Raw genomic sequence first — 12,703 nt, forward strand, 5'->3', positions numbered from 1 at the left:
TACAGTGAGTGAAATTCCTCTGGAAAACCCTGATTACACACTTTTTGTGGATGGCTCCAGATATGCAGATGAAAGAGGAAAGTACCACACAGGTTATGCTGTGACCTCGGAATTTGAAATCCTACAATCAGGAGCATTATCACCAACTTTCTCTGCCCAGGAAGCAGAGCTTCAAGCCCTCACTACAGCGTGTAAGATGGCAGAAGGTAAAAGAGCCAATATTTACACAGACTCAAGGTACACCTTTGGAGTAGCTTATGACTTCGGTATCATCTGGAAAGCCAGAGGCTGGAACACTGGTAAAACACGGCCCAGCCATCAAGGATTTAATGGAAGCACTGCTTCTGCCTGACCAAGTGGCTGTCTTGAAGGTTAAAGCACATGGTAAACTGAATTCTCAAGAGGCCAGAGGGAACCACTTGGCGGATATAGCTGCTAAAGAAGCAGCGAAAAACCAACTAAAAACGTCTGAGGTGGCTGAAGAGGAGAGTGAGACCTCAGTACAGATACTTTTGGCAGTGCATGTGCCATCTGACAAGCAATACCTGATTTTTATGTAAATGGCCGCTTATACAGAAGAAAGGCTGGAATGGATTGATAAAGGAGCAGACTACGATGGAGAATTGTATTCGATGAAAGGAAAAACTTGTTTACCAAAACATATGTATCCAGCAATTGTCCAATGGGCGCATGGACATGCACATCTCTCTAAGAACTTAATGAACTCACTGATCAGCAAGTATTACTGGGCTCCAGGGATAACCACCTTAACCAGAAATTATTGAGCCTCGTGTGTAGTATGTGCAAAATGCAACCCAGGGAGGACGGAAAAGACACCGCAGAAACATCTGGCAAAACGTCTCTATCCATTCCAGAGGATACAAATTGATCATATACAGATGCCAAAAAGTGGCCGATATGAATATGCCCTAGTGGTGGTGGACATGTTCTCTGGTTGGCCAGAAGCCTATGCTGTTACAAACATGACAGCCAAGACCACGGCTAAGAAATTACTGAGTGAGGTAGTCTGTAGATTTGGGGTCCCAGAGGTGATAGAGAGTGATCAGGGTCCAGCCTTCACAGCAACCCTTACGAAAGAGATTTGGACAGCACTGGGGGTTGAGTTGGCCTTACACACCCCCTATCACCCTCAAAGCAGTGGGAAGGTAGAAAGGATGAATGGGACTCTAAAAAAACAGGATGCTAAAGATGGCCCAAGAGACTAACATGAGTTGGCCAGACAGTTTGCCCATTGCTCTGTTTAGTGTCAGACCCACCCCCTGGGGGAAACATGCCCTGTCCCCTTATGAGATTTTGTTTAGCTCAGCCCCCAGATTTGGTTGTTAGTTTCCACAACAGTTGCAATTACAATTTGATGTGTTAACTGATTATGTGACTGCATTATCACGTGAATTAACCCGTATCTATGTCCAAGTGTTTTCTCCATTCCAGATTCTGAGTCAGATACAGGAACTCACAGCCTATCACCCGGAGATTGGGTATTAGTAAAGACATTTATGAGAAAACATTCTCTTGAGCCAAGATATGATGGTCCATTCCAAGTTCTGCTGACCACAGCCACTTCTGTCAAGGTGGCCGGGAAGAACACTTGGATACACGACTCCCACTGCAAGAAAGTCCTGAACCCTGAGGGAAAGGCGTCATCTACACCATGACAACTATGTTGTATATCCTTTTTCTTATAAGTCTGACAGAGGCTCAACAGGTGGATATCACCGAAATAGGTGACACCACTATATTTTGGTACAATTTATCCAATATTCATGTAGTTATTTTCATCTTTGATTTCTGTAGTATAGATCCCATGTGGTGCTATGACCCTAATCTATATGATCTTGACATAATGAGCATGTTCCGATAGTAGTGAGTAAATATACATATGTGTCATGGATGATTACTGGGAACCAAAAGATTAGAACCAGATTGGAAGGGATTTGGACTGGTGAGTGTGCCCTTGCAAAGGCCATTATGCCTCTCCACATCCTAGCAGAAAATATCCCTGACCCAACGCCTGGCCGTAGGAGGAAGCGAAAAGCTCCTTCTGGTAGTTTTGACCCACAAGTGTATATAGATGCCATTGGAGTCCCAAGGGGGGTGCCTAATAAATTCAAAGCCAGAGACCAAGTAAAGCAGGCTTCGAATCCCTGATTCCCATGATAACTGTTAATAAAAAATGTAGATTGGATAAATTACATATACTACAACCAACAGAGGTTTGTGAATTACACCAGGGATGCCCTCCAAGGAATCGTTGACCAGTTAGCCCCTACATCCTACATGACATTCCAGAATAGGATGGCTCTGGACATGATTTTAGAGGAAAAAGAGGTGTCTGTAAAATGATAGAAGGAACCGGAACATGTTGTACATATATTCCTGACAATAATGGCCGAATGGTAAGGTTACTCTGGGTATAAATAAATTGGAAGATCTGTCAGTGGAGCTGAAGAAGAACTCAGGTATCACAGATCCGTGGGATCAATGTTTTAGCTGGATGAGTGGGTTGCAAAAAGTGATCGCCGAAATAGGGGTAACGGTACTAATAATTCTAGTTCTTTTAGCCCTGATTGTATGTTGTATTCTATCATTTGTAAAGAAGTTAATAAGCAAGGTTGTAGACAACAGCACACTTATATTTCTCCATCAAGAAGAGGAGGACCCTTTTGTGATGGAAGAGGATAAACCTTTCACTCCTCTACGGTCCCTCCCCGCCAATAGTAATTTCAAAATTTTGTAGGGATAGCATCTGACTTCCTTATGTACAAAGTCTGTGGCAAGGGGGGTGATGAAATAGTCATCACCTGTCTAACGTACAGCATAAAAGAGTTCCAAGGTACATAAGGACAGATGAGCTAGGATTCATAGGGACAGAGTAAAATAGTCATTTTAAGGGGGGACTGTGATGGATTTGGTAAAATGCCTATTCTGTTTTCTGTTTAAAATATACATTTTATACATATTTACTTTTATACTTTTTTATATTTCTAAATATATGTGTTGTATATATATACAGTCAGGTCCATAAATATTGGGACATCTACACAATTCTAACATTTTTGGCTCTATACACCACCACAATGGATTTGAAATGAAACTAACAAGATGTGCTTTAACTGCAGACTGTCAGCTTTAATTTGAGGGTATTTACATCCAAATCAGGTGAACGGTGTAGGAATTACAACAGTTTGCGTTTGTGCCTCCCACTTGTTAAGGGACCAAAAGTAATGGGACAGAATAATAATCATAAATCAAACTTTCACTTTTAATGCTTGGTTGCAAAATCCTTTGCAGTCAATTACAGCCTGAAGTCTGGAATGCATAGACATCACCAGACGCTGGGTTTCATCCCTGGTGATGCTCTGCCAGGCCTCTACTGCAACTGTCTTCAGTTCCTGCTCGTTCTTGGGGCATTTTCCCTTCAGTTTTGTCTTCAGCAAGTGAAATGCATGCTCAATCGGATTCAGGTCAGGTGATTGACTTGGCCATTGCATAACATTCCTCTTCTTTCCCTTAAAAAACTCTATTTTTGCTTTTGCAGTATGCTTTGTGTCATTGTCCATCTGCACTGTGAAGCGGCGTCCAATGAGTTCTGAAGCATTTGGCTGAATATGAGCAGATAATATTGCCCAAAACACTTCAGAATTCATCCTGCTGCTTTTGTCAGCAGTCACATCATCAATAAATACAAGAGAACCAGTTCCATTGGCAGCCATACATGCCCACGCCATGACACTACCACCACCATGCTTCGCTGATGAGGTGGTATGCTTAGGATCATGAGCAGTTCCTTTCCTTCTCCATACTCTTCTCTTCCCATCACTCTGGTACAAGTTGATCTTGGTCTCATCTGTCCATAGGATGTTGTTCCAGAACTGTGAAGGCTTTTTTAGATGTCGTTTGGCAAACTCTAATCTGGCCTTCCTGTTTTTGAGGCTCACCAATGGTTTACATCTTGTGGTGAACCCTCTGTATTCACTCTGGTGAAGTCTTCTCTTGAATGTTGACTTTGACACACATACACCTACCTCCTGGAGAGTGTTCTTGATCTGGCCAACTGTTGTGAAGGGTGTTTTCTTCACCAGAGAAAGAATTCTTTGGTCATCCACCACAGTTGTTTTCCGTGGTCTTCCGGGTCTTTTGGTGTTGCTGAGCTCACCGGTGCGTTCCTTCTTTTTAAGAATGTTCAAAACAGTTGTTTTGGTCACGCCTAATGTTTTTGCTATCTCTCTGATGGGTTTGTTTTGTTTTTTTCAGCCTAATGATGGCTTGCTTCACTGATAGTGACAGGTCTTTGGATCTCATCTTGAGAGTTGACAGCAACATATTCCAAATGCAAATAGCACACTTGAAATGAACTCTGGACCTTTTATCTGCTCATTGTAATTGGGATAATGAGGGAATAACACACACCTGGCCATGGAACAGCTGAGAAGCCAATTGTCCCATTACTTTTGGTCCCTTAATAAGTGGGAGGCACATATGCAAACTGTTGTAATTCCTACACGTTCATCTGATTTGGATGTAAATACCCTCAAATTAAAGCTGACAGTCTGCAGTTAAAGCACATCTTGTTTGTTTCATTTCAAATCCATTGTGGTGGTGTATAGAGCCAAAAATGTTAGAATTGTGTCGATGTCCCAATATTTATGGACCTGACTGTATATATTTTGTCTGCTGGGCTTTGCAGTCCTCCTTAACTTGTTTTGCTCAGAGCGATGCTCTCAACCCCTCCCTTTGCAGAGGACTTCACTTAGACTTTGGGAATGTGAAGGGGAGTGAAAAGATAACGGGATGAGAAGCAAGCATCAAGTTTCTACATTTCTCCTATATTTCAACCAAGCAAAATGTGCCTTTGAGAATGTGACTGTATATACGTAATAGTGACGTATACTCTATTGTTCTCTATGTATAAAAGGTTAAGCACTGCCCTGCAATAAACAGAGATGAGATGATGTGAAGGTGGTTGTACTGGACAGTTGTCCGTGTAATTATTTTCCGGCGTGCACGCAATCCATATCTCAAAATTAGGAACAGCAGCAGAAATCCTACCCTGAGCCCAATTGTGGTTCTCCCAACCTTTTTACCTGCATTCACTATATCTGGTCTCCCACAGTACACACAACATGGAAATGCAATTATTTTAGTAAATATAAACTGCTAAATACCTTTTCTCATCAGCAGTTAGAGCAGTCTTGTGACTTCAGCAGAGCACTGGTTAAAGCTTGTAGGAGGAGTTTTCTTTCTGCTCTAGAAGGATGTGAAACCTCTGACCCTCTGTCTGGACAGTGCTGATAGGCCCTGTGCTGATCACATGCACACTCCCAAGAAAAAAAACCTTTCTAGCAATACACACCAAACTGAGCATATGCATGTGACTATGGATTCAGTCTGTATCAGGTGGTCATTTCAACAAGAGGAGGGGCAGAGAAGACAGGATCAAACAGCCTTTTTACATAATGCAGAGGATTAACCCCTTAGGTTGCACAATGGGTATAACAAGCATGATTTACTGCATATACAGACTGATTTTATTGTTGTGGGTTTAGTAACACTTTAATTAATAATTATAACACTGGATGCTAATTATAGTAGATCTAGTGCATTTGATGCATGTACCCAGCAATAAAAACCCAACAAAGGGTCTAATACTTCACCAATCGCTCCAAAACTAAAATAAGGAGTTGATTTTTCTTTCACTCCTTGTCTTCGGTATGCTACATACCCATTCTAGATGGCAGTCACCACAACAGGTGTTCCCATTGGAAGATTTCACATCTCTTGCTCTCATGCCAACTCTTAAAGGTTTGGATTTCCAATCATGTTCTTAGTGATAATGCTCACCAGGAACCCCAGGGGGAACACAAACATTAATATAAACTTAGCTAAAGAGCTAACCCTTACCTACTCTATCCAAAAACTAAGACTTACTATAATATAAGAATTCAATTGGTTGGTATGGGTAACACTGACAGTCCTCTATACAGACTTTTTTTTGTTAATGAGGCTCTGGGATACAAATGAACCAGAAGGTTTGGCTTTTACTACAAACACTCTAATGGAACAATAGGATGCCTTTTCAGACATACTCTGAATTAATTGTATTCTGCATCTAAGTGATTCTGCTACAGGATCAATACCACCATCTGACAAGCCAATTTAAAAGACCTAGGGAGTGACCCCCTGACCTTCTGAGCTGCCTCTGTCTGGACAGCCTAGCAACTGTTGGGGCCCATTTACATTTTGTTGTGCCTTAATGTACACAATGTAACACATTAATGTGCATTGCGCTAAGGCAGTCCATTGAAAATAATGAGCTGCCAGAGCACTGAAATGTCCAGAAAATCAGAGATGTCTCAAAATTCATAATGTAATGCATTGCAATACACTATGGCAAAGCAAAATTGACGAGCATACCCCTCATGAATAGGTGCTTTAGCACGAAACGCGTTGAGGAGGAGCCGTGCACAGTGACGCCTTTGCCGCCGCGACCGCGTGGAAGTCCAGCGGCCATCTTAGCATCTCACATGGTCAGCGTTTTACTTGTTTTTTGCTTACAATAAATGAATATTGCTTGGAAATACTACACTATGGGCTTCCTTCTTTTTGGCTCCTTGTGAGCGGATACCTGTACAGAGCCCATCCTGGAGTGAGGCCTTAGGTGCTGCAAACTGCCCAGGGGAAGGGGATCCATAACAGTTTGTGGCCAGGCTGACCCAGTTCTAAAGGAGATTTCCAGCAGACATCCTTGAGCTTAACATATACATATATGTGCAATGAGGTTGCGCATCTGGTGAGTGCGTATTCCTAACAACTTCATGGCACGTCACCAGAATGTTGTAAGGAGCACTTGTCTGAGACCCTCTCAGATGGATCATCACTTCTAAAGCACTTTATGAACTGTTTTTAGGACTTTTTATGATCATGAACACCTAGCACATTGATAGTGCTCACCAATATCACTTTTACCTTGCATTGTGCACGTTTGTCACTTTATATCCACATCTGGGTTAAGTGCAATTTATATGTATGCATATTTTTAATTGGATTTTAGGGATTTCAGCGCCGCACCCTTTTGTTTTCTTTGATTATTCTGGAGGTTTTTGGTCTGCCTTTTGGTGCTTTGGCTGCTTATGATTGTTGTAGCGTTCACTTATTTTATCATTATTTTTTTTACGCATATCCAACAAATCACACATTACTGTATTACAAAGATATAAATGGGTCCCGAAAGTAGATCCTACACTAAATGACATTCAGTTTACTATACCTCTGTGTTTCATAAACAACTGGCATTTCTTTAAATGAAATGCCATTTTCAACTTTTTTACATCCTTTGTTGTATCTCAGTGGTGCTGATCTCCTGTAGCAGATTACATATTCAGATAAAGGGCACCTTGGTTCTTGTAGGCAGCCTTGCTAAAGTAATTCCGCTTAATTTATGAGACAGTCATTTCAAACACTGGATGCTAATAATTGATGCATGTACCCGACAATAAGAACCTAACAAAGGGTCTAATCCTTTACCAATCTCTCCAAAACTAAAAAAAATAAGTTTTTTCTTTCACCCCTTTTCTTGGGTATAGAACATGAATTGAAAGAAGATCCTACTGTATTTTCCCATCCTAGATGGCTGTCACAACTGGTTACCCCATTGGAAAATGTAACTTCTCTTGCTCTCATGCCAACTCTTAAAAGTTTGGATTTCTAATCTCTTTTCTCAGTGATAATGCTCACCAGGAACCCTACAAGTTAAATGACAATCAATTTGCTAAAGCTCTGTGTTTCATAAACAACTTGCCATCCTTTGTTGCATCTCAGTGCTGCTGATCTCCTGGTAGCAGCCATGGCTGCATGGCATTTTTTCGGGCAGATGACAAAATTGGACTATACCAGACTAATGTCTGTTGAAATGGACAATTGTCTCCATCACATTGTAAGCCACGTGATAGGGTGACAACATTGGAGCACAATTAGAGCGTTGTCCTCCTGTAACAGGAAGTACCTGAACAAGGACCTTCATGGCTGGATGAACATGTATTTTTAAATTACATTATCGTTTTAAAACTTATATGAGATTTTTAGTAATTGACTTTCTGTAGCCAGGTCTGCAGAACTGTTAGCAGAAAGGCAGCCACATGGATCTGACTGTCAGGTCACTGTTTTTACTGCTGCAGCTTTTCATGTTTGTGGAAAGGCAGTAGAGAAGACATTTACAAGCACAAACACAGGTGGAGACTTCTGTTGCAGAACAGAGTAGCCAATGTTAAGATACCCTCCATCCACTAGGGGGAGACCTGCAGATGTGGACTGCTAGAGATTCAGAGGAGAACCTGGAGTACTGTGGGAGATATAGGTGTCCGTTTATGAACCAGCGGTAATAGTTCACTGCTCAGTTCTCCGGCATTCTCGGAGAACACAGTTCTGCTGTGAATGCAGTTTATGAAGCAGTTCTCCGAACAAAGGGAGAACGGTCTCCAAACGCTGGAGAACGGTCTACAAACTCTGGAAAACGGCTCATTTTACTATAATCTCGAGAGATTACAGTAAAAGATCAGTTTACTAAACAGAGGTAAATTATCTCTGCTTAGTTTGCGGTCCCTCTGCTTCTCCAGCTCTGGGCTGGAGAATCTGGAGGGAGAACACAGATCTCCAGTGAAAGGCTGACATGATCTCCTGAGTGTCATAAACTGTGAATGACCAGAGAATAGCTGAGATCCGTTGAATCGCAGCTATTCTCTGTGTCATAAACGGACACCATAGTTTCCAAAGAAACTTACAACAGTGTTTGAAAAAATAAAAAATAAACCTGAACAACAGTTAAAGCAGTAGCAAATCGCAGCTAAGAAAAAAAAAAATCCCCTGCAAGGTAATGTCATAATGTGCTGTTATGCACATTATGAAGGACTTACCTTAAAACGAAGCCCTCCAACCAGGGGTGGACTGACAACTCATGGGGCCCCCGGGCAATAGGGGATCATGGGGCCCGTGTCCTTGCCCAAACTCAAAAAAGCCTATGAAAAAGGTACCAGGGGCATCATATGGGGCCCCCTACTGACCCTGGGCCCTCAGGCAGTGCCCGAGTTTCCAAATGGCCAGTCCGCCCCTGCCTCCAACCACTCATTGTCACTGCTGCAAAGGTTTCCATCTCCACCCAGTCTTCCTTCCAGTTTCGCAAGCTTCAGCCATCTGACTGACATCACTCCCACGCATGTGCGCAGGAGTCCCGGTCCACGTCACAGTGCTCTGAAGGAATGGCATGGGTATGCTGTTCCTTCAGAGAGCATGCACCGGCCCTCAAAAAGAGCAAATATCTTCTAAACAGTGCACGTTTAGGAGATATTAATTTTACCTACAGGTAAGCTTATATTATAAGCTAACCTGTAAGTAAAAGTATAAAAAAAGAGTTTACAAACACTTTAAGTTAAAAAAAGTGCCCCAATATTAAATACTAATGATATATGTTTTCTACATGCTTTTATGACAGGTGTATAAAGCTCAGCCTTTTATTTTTAAACATCCAAAGAAACTTATGCAGGCCATACATGGGTCAAATCCCGAACACATTTTCTTTAGAAAATCAGAATTTTTATGCATTTTGTAACCCGATGGTGCCACCATTGATATCAAAATTTGGCCAACCAAGCCTTCAATTTCCCCTCATGTTTCTAAAGAAAAGATTTTTCGTGGCCAAGCATTTTCTTTTCTTTCCAGGTCACAGCTCATTTCTTTTCCGTTGATATTTCCCGCATGATTCTCCCATCATTGATTCAAAATTTGTTCGTTTTTCAAAAAATTTTCAACATGCCCAATCACTCAGATTCGATGGTCACACGAAACTCGGCCGTTTTTCTATGACGCACTAATGGTGCAAAATTCAAACGAAAATTCTTAGAAATACTTAAAATTCTTTTGGAATTCGACCCATCTATGGCTGGCTTTAGCCTGTTCTTGGACTTCAACTTTCAGCTGCATTATGGTGCAGACAAAGGGGACTGTTGAAATTGTTTTTCTGAGCTGAGGGGAGGAAGGAAAGAGGACTAAGAACTCTGCAACTGGGAGAAAGAGAGATACAGTGGCAGTCATTCCAGAGCATTGGAGGATGTCCTGGGTGCTGGTTGAACCTGCAGCGTAATTGAGGAGCCTGAAGTTGAGTACACTGACTGGCGGATACCTTGCCAGTGAGCAGGAGATCGCCCTGCTGACATAGATTGGTGAGAGGCCGCTGGCCTATCCTGCATTACACCTTGATAAAACAGGGCCATATCTCACTAGTTAGGGTTGCCCAGTACAGTGTTCAGGAAAGAGTTGTCCATTTTACTGTGTACTTTCTCTCTGTTCATCCTGTTGCAATATAAGTTTTGCTATTATTTAATCAGTTGCTGTCATTCCTGGTGTCTATGCACCTTGAACAATTGGGTTTATATACAGCTATCTGAAATTAACCTTCCCTGCTCAGCTAGTGTGTGTGTGTGGTGCTGTTTGCAGAGTCGTGGGCACAGGAACATGGGACCCAATACATCAAGCGGCTCCTTCAGGCATAAGCGCTACATTTACATATACTTTAGCATGGATTTCCTGCCAAATCCTGCAATTTTTGTTATGCACATACTGCTAAAACCAGTGCAATGCCTGTTCTTCTAGTGCAGCCAGGGCAAGAGGGTGGGCAGGAGGAGCGGCTGCCCTGGACACTGTAGTATCATGTGAGGTGAGGGGCACCACAAGGAGATTGGGGGAGGGGATTTGTGTTGGTAGGGGGAATTTGGGGGGGTATTTGTGCTAGGATGGGGGGTTGAAGGGAGGAGAATTTGTGCTGGGAGGGCAGGATTTGGAGTGGGGGGGAGAGGATTTGTGCTTGGAGATAAAATTTGAGGGGTAGAGGATTTGTGCTGGGGGGGCAGGGGGTCACAATTTGGCATCTTCACTCTAGGCATTAAATGGCCTTGTCCCAGCACTGATGACTTCTGAGATATATTTTTGGAACCTGAATTTTCTGTATAACAAGTGCAAATGACATTGAATGCATATATTACTGAGAATGCTTCTGTATTCTTTAGCACCGTTAGCATTTCAATCACTTATTAACATGCATGTAACTGCTTGTTGAAGGTTGCTTCAGTACCATGATTTCAAAGGAGGCGTTTGTCACCAAGAGGTTAACTCTCTTCCTAACAATTGATTTAACCAGTACCTGTAGCTTCTGCCTAGAAGGCTTCTGTTTTTGAGCAAAAAAATCCCTGCAGACTTTCAGGCACAAACCATCAAAATAAACACTCACTAAACCTTTCAAAGCTGTAATGCGTTAAAGCTATGAAGTGACAAAGGTAATAAAAGAGATGACTAATACCCAGGGTGACTTCTAATATAAATGTAGGAACTGTACAGTCATACTGACTCAGAAACTACAAAAATGGTGAGGAATCTGGGGCAGTGAAATTTACATTCAGAAGACGATGTCTGCATTGTTGACAATGCTTATGCTGTACACATTTTATCTTTCAAAGTCAGTAGGACACGTACATTTCCTTCTGGTGGATGCTTTGCCATTGGCAGCTACAAGCAATTATCCATGTATGTATGTATATATATATATACTGTATATATCAATTCAGTCATATCCGACTCTCTGCAATTTTATGGCTCAGCTCTCTGGGCACCATGTCTGATACACTTGACCTTTTTTTTCATGTATTTGAATGCATTTTTTCTTGACAAGTTTTTTTTTCAACTAGATAATTTCTGGTTGTTTCTTCAACCCTCCACAATTACGTGGCTTTTGGATTTGTATGGAGGACCACCTAGTACAAAGGATTGTACCACTCAAAAAGATGTTCTGAAATGTTTATTGGTTGAAGTTTATATAAACCCTCACCTTTTAAACAGTCCATTCAGTTTAAAATAGAAATGTAAAAGAAAATTAGCACAGTGCTAAACGGCTAGCACTTCCCCCTGGCAGTACTAAGGTCGTTGGTTCAAATCCCAACCACGGCATCACCCGCCTGGAGTTTGCATGTTTTCCCTGTGCCTGTGTGGGCTTCCTCCAGGTACTCTGGTTTCCTCCCACACTCCAAAGACATGCTGGTAGGTTAACCTTTATAGAGGTATGATTATGTCGATATTTCTGTGCTCAAAGCAGTAAATTTTTTTGCATGGAAATATGTAGTTATTTTATTGTAGGCCTGGAATTTTTAGGTATAACTCACTGAAATCTGTCCGAACAAGAGTCTATTAAACATCCCGGGTATGATAAAATTTGAAACACGAAATCATAAATTATAATATAATAAATAATCATTAAAAATAATAATATAATAATAATAAATTTAATTCAATAATGTAATCAAACCAAAAACACTAAAATTTGAAATAGAGCGCCAAGTTTGCACATCACTGAGCTCAGTCGCAAAATTGTTTTCAGTGTCTGATGACGAATTTTTCCACAAATCATTCTCACTCAATTCTGCAAGTGGTTCTAATTTACTATCGCTGTTCTTTAGCTTTTTGGACGCCATGGACTTTTCTCAGTTTCCAGGCAGAAAGAGCGGTAAAAATGCCAGCAGGACACAGGACAAAGCACTCGGGACAAAATGTATGTGAAATGGTTTGATACAGTAATGTTTTACTATGTGATTTTAGTGTATTGAGCGAATGTCACTTAAAATTTTTGAATTTCCCGCCGGTTCCG

General features: G+C 41.5%; 1 protein-coding gene across 1 annotated transcript in view; it reads right to left on the minus strand.

The window, feature by feature from the left end:
- Window positions 1-12,703, minus strand: part of SYN3 (synapsin III) — a 486,671-nt gene that overhangs the window by 459,516 nt on the left and 14,452 nt on the right. The window lies entirely within an intron of this gene.

Source organism: Staurois parvus, unplaced genomic scaffold, assembly GCF_062004578.1.
Source record: "Staurois parvus isolate SC_StPar_1 unplaced genomic scaffold, SC_StPar_1.0 ptg000249l, whole genome shotgun sequence".
Classification (NCBI taxonomy): domain Eukaryota; kingdom Metazoa; phylum Chordata; class Amphibia; order Anura; family Ranidae; genus Staurois; species Staurois parvus.